The 19,947-nt window shown below is 35.1% G+C and overlaps 1 protein-coding gene and 1 long non-coding RNA gene across 3 annotated transcripts in view; one reads left to right on the forward strand and one right to left on the reverse strand.

Moving 5' to 3' along the window:
- Nucleotides 1-19,947, reverse strand: part of ADGRV1 (adhesion G protein-coupled receptor V1) — a 248,806-nt gene that overhangs the window by 112,506 nt on the left and 116,353 nt on the right. The gene's annotated exons all lie outside the window — the stretch shown is intronic.
- LOC116652487 lies at nucleotides 1,272-11,244 on the forward strand. The gene is made up of 4 exons (XR_004305571.1): nucleotides 1,272-1,350; nucleotides 5,971-6,058; nucleotides 8,466-8,646; nucleotides 11,166-11,244. It is a non-coding gene; the product is annotated as an uncharacterized LOC116652487 (long non-coding RNA).

The following is a 19,947-nucleotide window of genomic DNA, read 5'->3' on the forward strand; positions in this document are numbered from 1 at the left end:
TACCTTTTTTTTATTCCTCTATTTGTATTCTTGAAAGGAATGTATGTCAGTATTCGCATACATAGGATATACTTACAAAGTAGCATTCCCCAACTAGGTAGGGAGGATTAATGATACAGTGTACTTTGCCATCAAACATGATATTCCCAGCTCTTTGGGAAATGACTATTACTCTCCCCTGTTTCTGTTTCCCTGGAAACACAATAGGAATAGACACAGAGTAGACCTCAACACGAACTCTGGAAAGATACAAAGGTTACTTGCCCATGCGCTGAACACATGATTATTGAACTAGAATGTTTTGGTCTGGAGATGCTGGCACATATTTATGTTGACTTAGAATGAAAAAAAAAAAAAAAAAAAAAAAAAGGTTAATAAACCAGTACACAGCTTCCAAATTCTCTCCCTGTGAATGACTACCCAAAATACTCTTTTTAATAATTTTTGTTTGTCCTTTTGAAAATGTATCTATTCCTGGCTAAAGAACTTACTGCATGCACAATTATTATCTCTCTTTGGAGTGTTTGCAATGAAAATATGGCAAAATGGTTAGCCTCTAGCACAGCTGTTTGTTTGATCCACTCTAAGATTAGATAACTTCTAAAAACTGATTTATTAGGTATAGAAAAATCAAAGACTTTGGACTTACTCCCAAATAAGATTCATTAAAAGTGTTAGTATTCAAAGAAAATGACTGTTGGAGAACAAAACAGTGCTAAAAAATGCTGAACAGAGTCTTGTATTTGTATCTGCTGTCAGTACACCAAAAAACTTAGAAACACTTTGAGGCACATAACCCAGAAAAAAAAAAAAAAAAAGGTAACAAAACAAATAATTTTCTATGTTGGATAGCTCAAATTGGTTTCACAAATTCACATCACAACAACAGATCACCTGCTTAGTAGTAAAGAAGTACATCTTCTGAGAAAGATCATGCTTTTCTTATTAGTGATAAACAAGCTGAAATATACCGTGGTTAGCAGCTGAGTACTTCTCTCCATCACAGTTGGCAAAATTATCACACCTAATCTTCAGCAGTGGACTTTGCTTACCTTTTCTGATTGGACAGAGCACTAAAGATAATCTCCTCCTTCTGCTGTAAAATTCCACATTTGGGGATTTTCTGTCAGTAAGACAAAAACTCTTATTTGCTGAAACCAGTACTTAAGATATAGTTGCCAAGAAGAAAACCTCACACACACACACACACACACAAAAACCCAAACAAACAAAAAAACAAACAAAAAAACAAAAAAACAAACAAAAAACCAGTCCTGTTTAAAGATAAATGAATCTCTCCTGTGGGATATCTTGTATGTGGGATGCTCAGCTAGGACACAGTAGACAAAGGTACAAATATTTTGCTCTTTCTCAGTTAGCTAGACTAAGTAATCTGAGGTGAATATGGAATGAACGTATTCCAAAAACCTTCATGGGAGGGTAGAACAGCTTAATCTCAGAGACAGAGTCTCAGGCTGTAGAAGTTATTTTACCATGGCAATTATAAAAATGCTTTTTCTCAAAATATTCTTAAACCAAGTATGACCTATGTAATGATTATTTGTGAGATGTTGTGATACTAATGAGTAACTGTTTACTCTAAATAGCTCTTTAAACTTTAAACCCATTGCTCTAAATAACTCTATGCTTTAAATCTCAGGTGGTATAACATGATTCAGCTCTTTTGCAGTGTTTTACAAGACTACCACTGTAACCATAGTCATTTCAATCCATTTTTAAGGTCACATAGGGCCAGAGTTTCATTCTATTATTCCCTCTTCCCACTGACTTCAGCAGCAAAACTGGCCTGACTACTATCTATGAGAATGACAAGTGCAGACTGGCCTTTGTTGCTTTATTTATTTGAAATACATTCGTGTATAAATATGTATTTTACTGCTCTTATATTCACATCTATGACAACTCAAATGAATGTCCTGGGACTATATTTAAACTACAGAATAGAAAATGGAGAAAAGTTGCAAGAATATAACCAGTCATTTGTTGCAGAGAATTCAACTTTGAAACAGCAGGACATCAACTGCAAGATAATACATGCAGCACACAATCTCCCCATTTCAGATTTGAGCAATTCAGACACAACAATATATAATATATAGTATATGATGTATCATACATGATATATGATTGATATATGGGATATATGAAATATATTGTAGCAACAGACACTGATTTGCAGGAATAAGTGGCACGTTGATATTTCCTTTACTAAAACAAATACAGGCACCCGTACAAAGTCTAACTGGAGAAAATGTTAACTTTGCAAGAAAAGCATGGGCACCATTCAATCTTGATAACTTAAGAAGTATTTTAAATTCTTTGGAGTAGTATTCATCTATAAAGGCAAGTTTACTTAAGGATTTCAGTCATCTAACTAATTTGTATTGATAATCTTTTTGACTAGTAACAGGGTACGAATAAAAAAGGTTCACTTGTTTTTTCAGTTAAGTACAGATTATGGAAAGAAAATTCAGGTACCATTTTTGACAAGTTCTTGCTTAAACTACACCTCCAGGTGTGTGGTATTCACCACCTCTCTGGGCAACCTGTTCAGCACCTCAGCACTCTCTCAGTAAAAAAAATCCTTTTGCATGACATCTAATCTAAAACTTACCTCCTTTTATATTAAAAGTGTTCCCCCGACCTATCATTAACTATACTTGGAAAAAGTTCATTTCCCTCATGTTAGAAATTTCCTTCCAGTAAAAAGTGGAAGGTCACAATGAGGTCTCCCTTCCAAGCCCAGTTCCTTCAGCCTGTCTTCACAGGAGAAGTGCTGGAGCCCTTGGATCATTTGCTGTGCATTTCTTGGATTTTCAGTTTTCATAGAGAAAATCCAAACAGAAGTGTATTCTGGGTTCAGTCTTGAGCAACAGTGACACGTACATCAAGAAATGATGAAAAAGCTGTTTATTTCACTTTCAAGTACAATTGGTGCTTGCATTTTTCTCAAAAATACTTGATAAATCTAATCACCTGGTTGCTGTGCAATGTCAGGAAAAAGAAAATGTGTCCTGTGTTGAACAAGAGGCGTATAAAGATCCTGCACAGATTCTTCTTTGCTTTGTAAGGGGAAACCTAGTCTGAAACTTGTATCCTAACTAGATAGAAGTCCAAAATACAGGCTTCTAGTAAATGCAGTTCTGGATAGGGAAAGTTTCAGACTAGCAGTAGATAAAAATGCATCCTGTATTCATATAACTGTGTTCATAATTTCTGCAAAGAACAGTGCCAGGAGCAGACACTCGGGACACTGTACTACAATGCTTGTGGCAGAAATATTTCATAGGAAAGCTTTTTGAGGATGGAAATCAACTCATCCAAAGCAGCTGTATTATAAAATTAGAGAGCTTCCATACATGATTGCCAGGCTAAAAGCAGAGAGGAAACAAACTGAATTCTGTCAGTTCAAGGATTTGAAGTGTAGTAGATTTAGGAACTTGTTTGAATATATGAAGCAGAACAGTTCAGGAGACAATCTTCAAAAGTTTTGAATACTTAGCGATGGCACTTCAAGTTGTTGGTTGCTTTTCCCCCCCATTTTCTTATTAACCATATTTGTTTCAACAATATTTTCAAGTTCTCTCTTCCTGCCAAATGCAAAGAATCCTTTCCTACATTATAAGTATATGAAAATCTGCTTTGTCTTCATAATAGTCTAGATCCCACCATTCTCAACCCAGAACCACCACAGAATATTCATGTCTGGTATGCCTCACATGGTGAGCACATGGAACTCATCTTGAGTATATCAGCAGTACAGCAAAAGGGAAGTTAGGCAAAATGGTACAAAAAAGTAATGAGAAAATTTGGAGGCAGAGCAGGAAACCTGTGCTCAAGAACATCTGTTTGGGACAGACAGCTGTTCAACAGAAGTTAACAGGCTAAGGAAATGCAGTGTACCAGACTGTAGACAGGGCCAGAAGAAAGAGAGCATGTTGCCTCTGATCTGCATTTAGATTCTGGTAAGCCATTTTGGAAAAGTGTTTCTTAACTTCTAAAGTCCAGAGCTGGAACAGCCTAAAGTAGCTCTCCCTACCAATGGGATATGGATATAGAGAAAAATGTGGATAGTCACAGTGAGTTCTGTACTGTTTACTTACAATTTGGTTCAAGAAATATCCACTGACCTAAAGGCTGTTCTTTATTTCATGAAGCACTTTTCTGCTATTTTATACTTTAATGTCTTACAAAAGCTTTCTTCAAAATACTTTACTAGAACAAAAAGAGAAAATGATAACATATAACAAGAAAATTGCAAGTACAAGAAACCTCTGTGTATTAATAATTCCTCTATTTTTTTTTCTCTAATCCTGTTAGTGACCAACTCTCATAATGGACTAGTTCAGATACTTAGTTATACTTCTTTATGTAATTATGATACTCTCAATTGCCTACAGAAATGCGATTTCTTACCAAATATGCGTGGAAGCCTGTGTAGTACTCCCCCTGTAGGCTGGTCTGTTAAGAATTTAATGAAGAACAAATTACAGACTCGAAACTTTTTTTCTCCAGGTTTGGCATCTTCCTGCATTTTCTCTTCAAGCATAACACACACCATGACCCACAATTACTTTGTTCACACAAGCCACTGTGATCTCTGTCTCATGTGAAACAGGAAAATGAGCTGCCAATAGTGAAGTCATTAGTACCCAATTAGCATGTCTGTAAGCTTTCTATCATCCACTATCCAGGAAAGTCCAGAAAATAAGGCTGCTACAATGACACTTTCTTGGCTATTTTCTTTCTTCCGATTTAACTGTTTTAAAGTAGTTTACCTGGTAGCAAAACAGAGCTGATGAAATTCAAATGCTGATAGCTCTAATAGGAATAGTAAGTAAGAGAGACTACATTTATTTGCATGCAACTCAACCACTTTATCTTTCTAACTCATTCTGTCATAAACTCAGATATGAAATAATTAGCTTGAAGGCTTTTTTGATGGTGTGGGTTTTTTTGTTGTCATTTAATATTTTTTTTTAATTGCAAGCATGAATTAGACACCATTTTTAGCAGCCAGGAATAGAAACTACAATGAAAGTGCTAAATTGAAGTTTTCAGCCTCAATCTCCATTTTTTATTTTTTGTTTTCATTCACTAACAGTTTTGTTAACCCAGTAAATCTTCTATGTGTTTTCCAGTACTAAAAAATTAATGCAAATTGGTAAATATTATTTATTAAATTATAAACTGTTCCCTGCTCTTAGGAGCTTTTTCTCAGATGTCCTTGAGAGGTCCCTTTCAATGTAAATTATTTTCTGATTCTATCACTGTAACCTGCTATCATCTGTGACACTATAACAACAGTGTACAAAAGGCAAAAAGAAATCTGTTCACTCATCTTCTTTTCATCTGAGAACATGTAAGCAAATGGGGGAAATGAACGCAAACACTGCTCATAAAACAGAACATGAGATGTACAATAAAAGAAGAAAACTGAAATATATGCAGGACTAAGTGCATAATATTGTTCTTGAATATGTAGTCAGGAAATACAGGCTCAATGAAACCCAGAAGAAGCAATTCAGAGTTCATTTGAATGACCTAACTTGTATGACATGCAAGCAGAAATATTTTTGCAAGACAACTCTGAACAGACAGGTTTCAAGATCGTGGAGATGGTCTCTGGGAAGCAAGTAAAATATCAGAGTGTTTGTGAAAGATCTGGGATACAAATGAAAGTACAGATCTTCAAAATGTTTTAAAGAGGAAAACACATGACTGTGCTCCAGTTATGCATAATATAAGAAGATGGAAGATTGTAAGTCCTGAGTTATATATGAAAAATATAAAAGCTAAAGTTGAGTTGGTACTAAACAACAGAAAGGTTTGTTGCTGTTTTCTTTGTTGTCAGCTGAGATAGTATTTAGTTATAAAAGTCCCTCTGTGGTCAGTTTGTTTCACTGTTATGTCATCCTCAAATTAAAGAACTTTTTTGTCCACATTCAGACAGAACATCTCATGTTCCAGCTTGCATTCATTTCCCCTTGTCCTGTTGCTGAGCACCACACAGAAGGATCCCGGCCTCATCCAAAAGGTACTGTGAATGTTATTATAATACTGTGGACTTCCGGCTTAAACTAAAATTTCACCCAATGCCACTAATTAGACATCTGCAGTACATACAGTTTTAAGAAACCTCCTATTTGTTCATGGCATATCAAATTTCTAAAAAAATAATAATAATAGAGTTTTTCATTTTGTTTTGTATTTTTGTGTTTTGTTTTAATATTGTCTGAAGTAAGCTGAGGATATTTCATAATAAAAAATAAATCAGGCCTCATAGATCTGTTGAAGGAAGACACATCCTACAGTGAATATGGAGAGAAAATAACTGTCTTAGAAAGATACTTATTTTACAAAACCCACAGAGTCTTCTGATGTCTTAGCTATTAATGATGAAGACAGAGGAGCTAGAAGAGAACATGTTTAAAGATAAAAGCAAACTGAAGGATGATCATTGACACCCCATAATTTTAATCACAAAGAAAATGGACAGTAGAATCTTTAAGTGGTGTCTCAGATACATAAGGAATACTCTTGCCAATGAATGTGAACATATGAACCAGACAATTCATATGCAGTGATATTACAATTTAGGAAGGTATCACCAATATGAAACCTACAACCAGCAAAAGATCTCTTAGACTACCTCACTACTTTTACAGATAGATTTCTTAACTAATTAACTTCCCTCTTCAGACACATCAACTAGCTGTTCCTATCATCTTCAGATAATATTGTTTTCAGAGTCATTCATATATGGCAATAAAACTACTCCATACTGATATTCATTCAAATAAGAAGAAATTTCTGTTTCCAAGACAATGCATTCATTATTGAGTGTTTGCTCTACAAGACTTCACTTTTTAATAACTTGACTTTCTTTGAAACAAAGCACATCTGTTCCAGACAAAATTAAATAACTGTATCTTCTTTCATATCCTTTTTCTTTCATAGTAAGAGGTTACAACATCACCTTATTCTTGATCTTTGTATATTTATATCTGTTCACCGTATTTTTTTTAATGCAAGTCAGGAAATACGTGAGTGATTAAATATGATCATATCTGATTGCCTAAAAAGATCATATTAAACAGTTACAGTCAACATACAGAATTGAATACTCATATTTTTGACATTTTGTTCTATTATGTTGTTAAAATCAGGACATTCTCTGTAGCTGAGAATATGAAAACCTTGACACTGTCTTCTCGGAACATTCTTTTTGTAAATATCTCTAGAACTGGTTATTTGATCACTAATGTGAAATATGTGAATTTAAGTATTTCTATGGATGAAACATTTTTTCAAGCTTTCTGTTATTTGGGGGAGGCACTGGAAGAGGTTTGGCAGAATGTGATTTATGGCTAATGGTAGACCTCATTAATTTGCACAGGAAACTAAAAGCTGAACTGCAAATTAAATGAGATTGTCAATTTAAATAGTAAAGGAAAAATGCAAGTACATGTGAAAAACAAAAATCTCCAGAATATCAATGTATCTCAATATGTTCTACATTTAAGAAACTTACTGTACAAGTTACATAATTAATAATATTTTATAACCCATGGAGGATATTGTAACATAACATTCAGCCTGTTACTAGAAATTCTCAAAACTATGTTTGATTACTCTCTTTAAATATTCATCAGCATTTAAAAGGCAGTCTTTTAAAAAAAAATAATGTCTTGTGCTGTGGAGAAAGGACAGTTATGTTGCTGGTTTTCAAAAAATTTCCAGTATCACCATAAATGTCCTGGATGACTTTGAGTAGCAAATGTTACATTAAAACACCAAAAAGAGATTGCAGCCCTAAAATGTAGATGCTTAGCTCTTGACTTGGGATCCCTGCTTTGAACCTGTATTTTGACATTCCCATACACACTCTGAGGGTGTTCATGGTGCTATGTATATATTGCAGGATGACTAGACACAAATTAATTTACCTGCAATCTCCTCTTCTGGACTTGTGTAGGATATAGTTCACACCACTTCTGCCATGTCTCTTTGTCCCCTTGAAAATGTAATTCACAAAGGCTGGAAGGAATCGCTGCCCAGATACAAAGCTACAGAGAAGGTCTCCAAGGAAAGTAACAGAGACAAGACAATAAGAAAATGCAGCTGAGGATATGGCAAAGTACATCTCAGCTTCATCACTGCTACAGGTTCCCGGTAATGTAATTCATAGCAGCCAGCATATGGACTGCAGCCCATAAAAAGCACAAGTTTCCATCAAAAGAGGTCTCAGAAGGGAGAAAAATTCACAAAAATGTGTCTCTTCTGGGAAGGTAGTCCTGCAATATGGAGTTGCAAGGATGTTTCTATATCACATTCAGGTTTGCAACCAGAAACTTTCTTCCAAAATTTGGCAGGAGATTTATCCTTTCCTTTTTAAAAAATAATGGTTGAAATGGTAACAATGTCTTTCCTTTATGCAATAGGTCCCTGGTTTTAAGATCCACCTACGAAGTGGAGAGACTTGGCTTCCATGGCCTCCACAACCTGAAGACTGAGAGGGGGCAGATCAGTTATTAGAGTCTCTACACACAAGTAACTCTTTATCACAAGATTCTTGTGTATACATTTGAGCAGAAATCACAACCAGGATCTCCCCTCTTCTAAGTAAGTGCCCCAGACAGCCACAGTCATGCTCCCTCTTGCTCCCTTACTTTGACCTAAGGAATTCTGATACATACACATATATATATCCCATAATACATATGTATGTATATATTTCTGTGCAAAAGGCGAAGCGGAAGGAGCCTTCCATCCAGACTAGCCTATAGACTAGTAGTCAGATCCCAAGATGAAATGAACAATCTTTATTAAGACTGGAAACAGGGCATGCTGAAACACTGCACATTAGGGTGTGTAGTTTTAGTAGGACTATATCTCCATATTAAAGCTTCATTCTTAGGAAACTGACTGTAGCTGACTATGAACAACACACAAACCCTTATCAGAACTCCAAGGTTCCTATTCTAAGAGAATTTTGAAAAGTATAGCACTTTTGCACACAACCTCTTTTTATTTTGTGACAGGTCAAAACCAGATTAATTAATCTCAGAGCAGGAGTTTGGTTTAATATGCAGGGGTTATTATTATGCACTTCCTCACTGATTCTGCATATGAACAGGTAAAATATCCAGTAAAGGGAGCAATCAGAAGCCTTCTCAGACAGTATGCCTTAGTCATTATATATTGTTTCACATGGCTATAAACAAATCCCAACAGATTTAAAAAGAAAATACAAAAACAGTTCATTAATAGGCACATTTGAAAGTGGAAAGAAAAATCTAACTGGTGATAGCTGAAATAGTAACACTGGATTATTAACATCTTTGGTGTTCTCCTTTCCACAAGGTTAATGCTTGTTTGATAATAGTCAAGGAATGCAGCAATGTTGACAAAGTTCTTCTATAGCACTGGTACTCATAATGGAGATAAGCTGAGAACTGGCATATTTCATCTAAGGCAAACATGGCTGAAATACCAGCTCATGAGGCAACAGTTTGAATAAATAGGAACTAAATTCTAGTGATGAAAGCTGCCTGAGGTTTAAGGTGTGGCAATCTTCTTTACATACTCACTGGCACACACACATGGAGCCTTATTACTTCTCACATACTGAAGATGGCATACCTTGTTGTTTTTTTTTTTTTTTTTTTTTTTGCTGTGTTTTAAAGAAGAACTGTATCATAAGAAGATGGGAGATGTCAAGTCTGAAACACTTATGTTTGAAGTTTATAAAAGAAAAGAAATAAGCGAGTCAGAATCAGATCACCATATCTCATGAAAACATGCTGAATAAGACTCATTGAAAAAGTTTCTATTTGAGAAAGGAAAGCAAGATCAGACATACATAAAAAAACCCAAGAACATATTTCTATGTTCCTCTCTGAACCAGATCCCAAGAACAACTGACATATTATGGATAGCTAAACATTTATATATCTCTTTATAAGCATTTTGTTTTGTTAACATAGTGAGTGTACCATAATGCAGTGCAAACTTTATTTCTAGGCTTATTTTTCTCTATGATGTATGTATCTGTCTTATCTATCCTGGATGTCTCAGCTGAAGAATTCCACTCAATCTCCTCACATACAATCAACAATATATATGCAAAGAATGAGTCTGTAAAATGTATTGTTTGACATCTGCAGGTACACAATGATCATTAAAATGTCAGACTTTTATGTAAAAGTTATCAAAAAATTGCTTTTGAGGTGAAAGGAAAAAAAAATAAAAAGGAAAAACAAAATCACTTTCTATATTAAGATGAAATTAAAACCATATGAAGTGCTTTCACAGTGCAAATGAGAGGAAAAACATGAGAATTCCTCTACAGAAGAGATAGGGATGCCTTTCACTGTATCAGGCAGCTCCATGGCCATCCAGTGTGACCCAGAACACTACCAATGGGCATCTAAAACTTCCTTGTTTCATTGTATCACCCCTATGTCCATTTAAAATCTACTCTCTTTCAGTTTAAAATTTTTGCCCATTCTGCTGTCACAACAGGCCTTGGTGTACTGGGCTGACATGTCCAAGCTTTGGTAGCAAGGGCAGTAGGGTGAGAAGAGCCCAGCAGTGCCTCATGATTAATGATGATATTAAACAGTATTGGATCAGTACGGACCCTCAAGGAATACCAGTCATAACTGACTTCCATCTGGACATTGAGCCATGAACTGCAACTGTAACAAATCCATTCAATTCTTTATCCACCTCACAGACAATTCTTTAACCACCTTACAGAAGTACTGTAGTACTGTAGTACTTCATTCAGAAAAGCTATTTTTAATTCAAGCTGAAACATCAGCTGAAAAATTAAGAAAAAAATTAAGTCAGAAAGCTAACAGAAAATGTTAGAAAAAAAAAATTAAAAAATGTTTCTCCTTAGGTTTTAGCTATAAAAAATGAAAATAATGGAAAATACATTCATACATATTTTATTTAAAAAGAGGTTAAAAGTTGTATTTGCTGTAGTTTACATTTTTTAAAGGTAATTTATTATTTCCTTTGTAATTACTTAATTACTTCTTGTTACCTTTCAAATTGAATTTCTGGGGAGAGAAGGTGAAGTATTTCTGGGCAAGACCATCAGTAACTTAAATTATTTGTCATCTGTTGACCAGAGCCAGCAGCTAACCACTACATGGCCACCAAACAATTCACTTGCAACCGCTGGAGAGGAGAGAAGTAGAAAAACAAAAGTAGAAAACTCATACATCATAATCTTATTCAACATATTTGTAGGCAACATGGACAGTGAGATCAAGTGCATGCTCAGCAAGTTTGCAGACACCAACCTGAATGGTTGCTGACATTCTAGAGAGAAGGGATGTCATCCAGAGTGACCTGAAAAGGCTTGAGAGGTGAGCCCATGCCAACCTCATGAAGTTCAACAAGGCCGAGTGCAAGGTCTTGCACCTGCATTGGGGCCATCTCAAGCACAAATATAGACTGAGTGGAGAATGGCTAGCTAGCAGACATAAGGAACTGAAGATACTGGCTGATGAAAGACTCAATGTAAGCCTGCAGTGTGTGCTTGCAGCCCAGAATGCCAACCATATCCTGAACTGCATCACGAGAAGCATGACCAGCATGTCAAGGTATGTGATTCTGCCCCTTAAATGTGAGGCCCCCACCTGGAGTACTGTACTGCATCCAGTTCTGAGGCCCCCAATACAAGAAGGACATGGATCTGGAGAAGATGCAGAGGAAGGTCATGTAGATGGTCAGGGGGCTTGAGCACTCCCTCTATGAAGACACACTGAGTGAGGTGGATCTCTTCAGCATAGAGAAGAGAAGGCTCTGGAGCGACCTTACAGTGGCATTCCCCTACCTGAAGGGGGCCTACAGGAAAGCTGGGTAGGGACTTCTTATAAAGGCATGTAGCAACATCATGAGGGGTATGTCTTTAAACTGAAAGAGGGTAGGTTTAGATTAGATATTAGGAACAAATTCTTTACTGTGAGGGTGGTGAGACACTGGAACATGCTGTACAGTGAGGTTGTGAATGCCCTCTCCCCTGGCCCTGGAAGAATTCAAGGCCAGGCTGGATGGGACTCTGAGCAAGCTCCAGTGGGAATGTCCCTGCCTATAGCAGGGGGGTTGGAACTAGATGATCTTAAAGGTCCCTTGCAACCCTAACCATTCCATGGTTCTCTGATTCTACAATTAGAAAGCATGGAGTTCCGAAAGGAAACAAACCTTGCCACCCAGCAGAACTAAATGCTACACTAATACAGTTACCACTTTCCAGCTCTGAAACAGATTTAGTTAGTGGAAAGGTAGAGACCTCCGCACTTTATCAGCTTATAATGCTTTGTAGGAATGGCCCTTTAGGAATACAGTTCTATTAATCAACCTTTCAAAGAGAAAGCTAAGATCTGCTCACATGCTGTAGAAATCTACAGTGGAAGAATACCACTAAATATTGATTACTCCAATAAAAACTGCAACAATTTTCTCTACAATTAAATGTGAAAAACAAGTAAAAATAAAGCTCAGAAATTGGATGTAAGGATTTGCTGCACTGGAATTCCCTTCATACATCTCAGAAAGACCTGTAGGCTTAGTTACATAGTCTTTTTAGTTGTACCTATATTTTGAAATAGTCTTGATATATCAATACAGTTGATATCAAAGATTGAAATTCTGTTAAATTAGTCATGTGAAAAAACATATTGTGATATTATTTTGGAGGTGACCATTGTCATATGTGATTAATCAAGTAACTAAATGAACAAAATCTGCATGTTAGTTGTTTTAAACTTGTACATGGTTCATACACAAGCAAGCAGGTCAACAAATGAAGATAAAGACTTGATATCTTAAGTATAAAAAAATACTTGATATTTTACATCCCTTATGGTGTCTAACTTTCCAGAATTAAGAACTGTAAGTTTTATGACTTCTGTTAAAAACTTTTAATAACTCAAAGTTTTCACATGAACATCAAGAAAAGTACTTCTAGGAGAATAAATCACTGAACAGTAGACAATTTAGGTAGAACGTGACTGATCCTTTCTTCAAACTGTTACTACCTGTAAATTTCAAATACCCTACTCTGATAAGTTTTCAGTTCTCTACAAAGAATCAAGCTCCTTTCTTAGCGATAGTGACTGTGGTATCTCAGCGTAAGCTACATGCTATCCTCATCTTCCCTCATCAGATCTTATTAGGTATTCAAAACATGACTGAACTGTGCTTACTACATTCATCTACACAATTACAGCAGACTGATGGGACAATTCAAAGGAGAGCTCTTGTTTACTATGAAATGAAGTTGTCTTGGACCTGAATTGTGTCCTGCTGTGTTGTTTCATGGGAAAGGAAAAGGCAACTAGCTCACGATCACTGCCACAGAGAATAAATTTGCAATGAAGTACACTAAAAGCACTGCCAGAGTATGAAAGAGCGAGGAGAGTACAGTGCCCAGTAACAACTTGTGGCCATGATCTGAAGAGTTAACAAGGGCTAGTGACTGGATACAGAGGACACAATAGAGTTAATGAACTTAGCTAAATCAAATAAATTTACTTTGGGATTGATGTGGAGTGTAATGTGTGTGGCAGGGAGGCATCAGAATGAGAAAGACTTCAATGAAAGAGCACCAGAATGTCAAATTAAAGCATCAAGTATTCTATCACAGCTAATGGTTAGATAAGAAGAGGTCATGGATGGTAATCTGTAGAGCGAAGAGGGTTTTGCTGGAAACTGCTGAAAACAGAGGGAAGGGAGAAAAGAAGCACATACTGAATTTCAATATAGCAGGGGGTGGGAAGCAGTAGAGAGAGATGCAAGTTACAAGTCTGAGCATGGTATGAACCAATGTTAAGCAACAGCTGATTTTAAGAATGGAAGAAAAATGGAGGAAACTTTCAGTAAATACTGTGGAAAACAAATGTTGTTTTCTCTACTTATGAAATAATTTTATTTTAACCAAAGAAAAGTAATTCATGTGGCCTCTGCACTTTTTATCATAATTCAGAGGAAAACTGTGTAGGCCTCATGAATCTGGAAGGCCTACAAGATGCTGAGTTAAAGATTAAGCACGGTTTATATAATCAGTATCTTAAGAAAAGTAAGTGATGACACACTTCCCAATGTATATTCAGCTTGGAACACCTATGAAGTACTTTGAAAATAAACCAAGTTTTGTGTAACTAAGGAACAACAGCATCCTAAATGGGTGAGAGTTAGGGAAAAAATGAAGAATCAAAAAAGTGCTGGAAAGTCATAACCAGCAGGCTCCCAAATTTGTTATTAAAAAGAAATAATAAAATGTACATATTTGATCATGGATACATCATTTTGTGTAGCTTCTTTTAAAATCTTTTTAAATGCTTTCACCTTAGTCTTGTAGTATGTTTTGGCTACTTTAGTCTCGTTTCTAAGGTTGAGTTAATCTTTGTCTTTTTTATCTCCATAATCACATATCTAAATCATACATATATTTACATATTTATATATGTATATTTATATATAAAAGTGTCAGTCTTAAGTCTAGAACAGTTCAAATGTGTTTTTAAAATATGGGGAGTTTTAAGTATCTTATTTTTTTTACTCATACAATGATTCTCGAGGACTGATATTAATTCACTGCTTAAGAGCCTCAAAACATTCTAAGTGTAAGATCTAATATCAGTGTACTGCACTCAGATTTTTCCAGTTCTGAAACAGATTCCAGAATTATACTTTCTTATCTTGAGATATTTATTCCAAGGCAGTCCTGATGAAATAAGTGAACCTTCTCATAAAAGTAGCTTACACAACATAGAAAAGTGAGAGAAATTGGCTTATTCTCTCTCTCTCTTTGGAAACATACCACTTCATACAGATTAAAACTATTCATTATTACTCAAAATTCAGAAAAAACACCAAAGAAAGGCAATTTTTTATGTTCTGGCAAAAAAACAAACAAACAAAAAAAAACAAAAACAAAAAAAACCCATACATAAATAAATCATTAGTATCAATCAATAATTGCAGAAAATTACAACTCCTAACTGAGTTGGGCATAAAAGAATTTTTCTCCACTCCTAGGACACTACAATTCAATTTGTCCAACAGAAATAAAAGAAAAATAATGACATTTGTATGTCAGCTCCTTCTACGCATGGTATAGAAAAAAAAAATAAAAATTCAGTACAGTTTCATAGGATGCTCTCAACACAGGAAATTGCCACCTGCTATTAAGACATATAGAACAAATAAACAACACCTAAACATCATACAACAATTTAAAGGAGGTCAATTGAAAGTGAATGTGCTTAATTTTTTTCCCTTCAATCTCTTGTTTCACTTGAAACCTCCATCTTCACATAACCTTCATCTTCACAATGGACCTAAGAACCCACATTCACTATACAAATAAGTTTCACATTTCATAAGGACAGTGGGAAATATAACACTACATGGATGGAAAAATACAAGATTACAAAACCCCCTACAGTAATACTTTAATGAAGGTTTTAAACTAACACAGGTCCATTAAATAATGTCACATTTAATGAGTACTTAAATAATATCATTAATAATGCAGTAATTGGACCTCTTTACAAAAAGAAAATCTATTTAACACTTTCATCATTTCCGGCAATACAAGTTACTGAATAGTGTCTTATTCTTAGTTGTTATTATTTTTTTAAAACATAAATAAGCCAGAAATAATGAGCAAAAGCAAATTTTCCAGGAACCATTTTCCCAACCATTTAATTTTTGTTCCTAAAAAAAAACCCCACAAAAAACCTTCAACCTATCGCTACTGTCTGTGTGTGATTATATCAGGTGAGGATATAAAGTTACTATTGTACCCATGTTGTCTTGGAATTATCTGCAACTTGGACAGCTTAGAGGATGCAGGATTGCATTACATGTAATTTCACAGAATCTCTCACTCTAAAGACAATCTAAAATTATTTTTTCTATCTATGTATTTACTTTCAGATATGTTTTTGACTGTATACTGTTTCACAAAGTTTATCAATTAATAAAAATAACTTTTCCATTCATCACCTGAGTTTTTAAACAAGTCATAGTTTAGACACTAAACTACTATGATGCTATATATGTGTTATTGTTCAGAAAATAGAAAGGATTTTATTTTTCTTAAATATAAATGTATGCTTTAAAAATATTTTGAATAATATTCTAAATTTTATATATTTATATATTGAAATTTCTCAAGAGTTTAAATTATGACTTAATTATGAAAAAGAGGATACCTATGAAAAATAAATGGGTCAAGTGTAGTTCCCATACCAGTAATGTAATCTAGTTAAGTGCAATTTTACTAGAGAATTATCTTTGGGTAATTTTGTGACTACTGCTTATAGAAATCTGGCATATGCTTTATAATTCCCAAAACTGTTTTGTTTTGATATTAGCATGGAGATGGAGGAAAAGGTTTCACATAGGCAGAGAAAGTTAAATGTGTTATTTCCATCATTGATTCATAGGATTTTTAACATTAAAGATGGCTGAAGAACTAATATTGTTACTCATTGTGCATACAGAGGTCTATTCAAGAGGTGTCTAGATGAGGAACTACGAGATCTGGATTAGTAGCTTGTGGTAGCAATGGTAATGGGAGGATGTCTGGACTAGATGATCTTTCTAACCTTGTGATTCTATGACTGTGATTCTACAGAGAGCACCATTTCATCTAGTTACTTTAATAGTAATAGTAATAGTAATAGTAATAGTAATAGTAATAGTAATAGTAATAGTAATAGTAATAGTAATAGTAATAGTAATAGTAATAGTAANAATAGTAATAGTAATAGTAATAGTAATAGTAATAGTAATAGTAATAGTAATAGTAATAGTAATAGTAATAGTAATAGTCTCGTGTGGGTTGGAAGGGACCTTAGAGATCATCGAGTCCAACTCCCGGGATTCGAGCCTCTGTGCTGCAGAGCAGCACTTCTACCACTTGCACCACAGGGGGGATTCGAACCCCGGGCCCTGGTGTTGCAAGGCAGCATTCCTACCACTTGCGCCACTGAGGCACACATTAGCTTCCATTCCTTTGCATTTCCAGTGAAACTACATTCATGCAAATCTTTAAGAAAACAGTTTGACATTAACCAAGTATATTTAAGCAACAAACAGTATTTACTATCAAGTTTAATAATGAAAGCTTTCTGATTTCCCAAGTCAAACTTGGGAAGCTTGGACACCCACACTGACAATTAATCTGAAGTGATTAGTAGGTACGATGTTTGGTTTCAGCTAAAAGTTACTTCATATGATCTTCCTAGTATTAATGCCATATATTATTCTATACAGAATAAAGGCAAGTTATATGCTTATCTGAAATATAAAGGTTAATAAAGGTTAACACCTGAACATCACTTTTATGTTTCCCAGGTCAAGAGTAGGCCCAAGTGTATCACACCGAACTAATGACTTGGCAATTGTAAAAAGAAGGGTTTAAGAACAAATTAACAACCACCCAACTACCCAAAGCTCTGCTCCAAGGTATAAGACTAAAAGATCTGCATGAATTACAGACCACAATTAATTTTCTTATAGAGCTGTCTTTTATCTCACGTGGAGATCTTTTGAGAATGTTAATATAATTGTCTCTAATTGAAATACACTAGTGTATCTATAATAGAAATACTCAAGCACAACTTGAAATATTTTAAAAACACTTCAGAAATAATGAATAGCAACAACTATTTGTGCACCTGTGAAAGAGGTGATAGGAAGAGAAATTATTTGTGTACACAAGATTCAGAGGACTGATTCATCTTCACAGAACACATTTACATTGCATGATTTCTTGATTTCTACTTCCCAATATTTTTCTTGTTGTGAAAACACACTTTTTTAAAAGGCCAGTTATCGCCTTCCAGAGCTTCAGTTTTAGAAATGATTTTTGGTCTCCAAAAAATAAATTATTTCATAAATTACATCCCAAGTTGAATTTTAATGAATTTGGATTCTGACACGTAGAGGGGATCTACTCTTGAAGGATCCCAATGACCACATATGACACTGTGAACACAACCCATTTGTCACATGTTTCCATAGAGTGGTGCAAGAGCACATAATCAACAAATACGTTTTTGAAGACTTTCTTCATGACTGAACCTGATTTTTTCTTTGTTCAGACCCTGACACAATTCTACCTGTACTTGACAGATGAATCTTGCACAGCTGCTCTCTGGTGTAATTTACACCAATAAATAATCCTCTTTAGTCTTCAAAAGGATTTGTTATCTACTGTGTATGGAACATGAACTGGCTGGAAGATGTGAGAAAGAAAGGGACAAAGAAACTGCCAAAAACTGAATCAAAAAGACCATTTAAAAAATAAAAGCATATCCTGAGAGATGGAAATATGCAAACAAATGAAGCGATAGTGGTGGTGTAAAAAGAAAAGGTGACTAGCCTCTATTTTTTGTCAATATGACCATAATTTGCTGCAAAGCAACATTACTGAGATACCATTGCTCAAGAAAGCTGATAGATTTCTTTCTTCCTATGTTAAATTTTGTGGGCCAGATTAACACCAGTGCAGGTGTTCCTAAGGTCAGAATTTCTGTGTAACAGCAATTGCTGAGGATCCTGTCTCCAAAAAGACAGATCTGAAGAAAGCCTGTTAGCAGGAAAATGAGCAATGGGAGATATGCTAATTAGGAGGAATAAGCTATCTACGTTGTTTTGTTATAGAAGAATGGCACACAAGTGGAATGAACAAAGGAAGATAAGAAAGGACGCAGAAAATAGAAACACGAGTTGAAAAATTATGCTGAAAAGCATGAACCAGAGAGAGGGAGCAGTATAACTTTTCTCATGGTAAAACGTAGAGAAAAGGGATGAATGGGCAACATGGGAATGCTGCTATTTCACTCTGTGTGTGGTCCCCAATAGTTTGTGATGTTGGTAAAAAGTAGGGGTGTAAAGAAAAAAAAAAAAAAGAGCTGGAAGGCATTAGCTGATAGAAATCTCATACCCTTATACTTTAAAGTGATAAGCAGAACATTTTACTGTTTGTAATGAGGACAGGAGGTGTGAGATAATGTAGCAGAATTCTAACATATGTTATAGTATTGCTCATATATCTGAGTTCTGGCAAACCTTAGGAGACAATTTCTAAGCAGATACTAACAGACTGTGCATTACACTACTTTGTCAATGTAGTTCTAATGTCAGAGAAGTAAACAAGAATGGTAAAGTAAAATTATCTCTAAGAATAACAATAGTAGAAATAGATAAGTACTACTGTAACAATTATTTACCAGTGAGAAACCAAAATCATGTGTTGATGAAAACAAAACAAAACAAAACAAAACAAAAAAAACCTTAAAAAGTTAAATTATACGTGTTTCTCAGATTTAAATTATTACAGGTTCCATCACTTATCCATGGTCCCACGAGCACTCTTCCTTGCACTCCTTCCTTTCAAGATGAGATAAAGCTAATTCAGCTGCTTTTAAATTTCAACACTCTTTAGAGGGTTAAAGTGATATCTTAAATCTTTTGTTATAGCACTACACTGACCCTTACTTTCGCCTGGTCTTTGGCTTTAAATATCGGCAGATGGCTTCATGCTAATACCTAGCGTCCCAGCGCCACAGCAATTTCACAACTGTGTTCTCCCCTCTTTGCGCTCCCCCTAACAATGAACTGTAATGGCGAAGTTGCTCCCTCTACTGGAAAAAAAGAGCAGTAATTACATATATGGGAATCCCTTACTGTCCAGGAGTCTAAGAACAGCTTGCTGTTTTTCGTAATTGTCCTTCCTCAGGGTTATATTTTGTATTATGCCTATTCTGTGTGTTCCACTGTCTGATATAAGAATTTCTTGGCCTTCAGGTTCTAAAAGAAGCAGTACACATTATCTATCATCTAAAGACACCATGTATTTAAATTTAAAATGTGTGAATATATATATAT

This window comes from Coturnix japonica, chromosome Z (genome assembly GCF_001577835.2).
Source record: "Coturnix japonica isolate 7356 chromosome Z, Coturnix japonica 2.1, whole genome shotgun sequence".
In the NCBI taxonomy this organism is placed as follows: domain Eukaryota; kingdom Metazoa; phylum Chordata; class Aves; order Galliformes; family Phasianidae; genus Coturnix; species Coturnix japonica.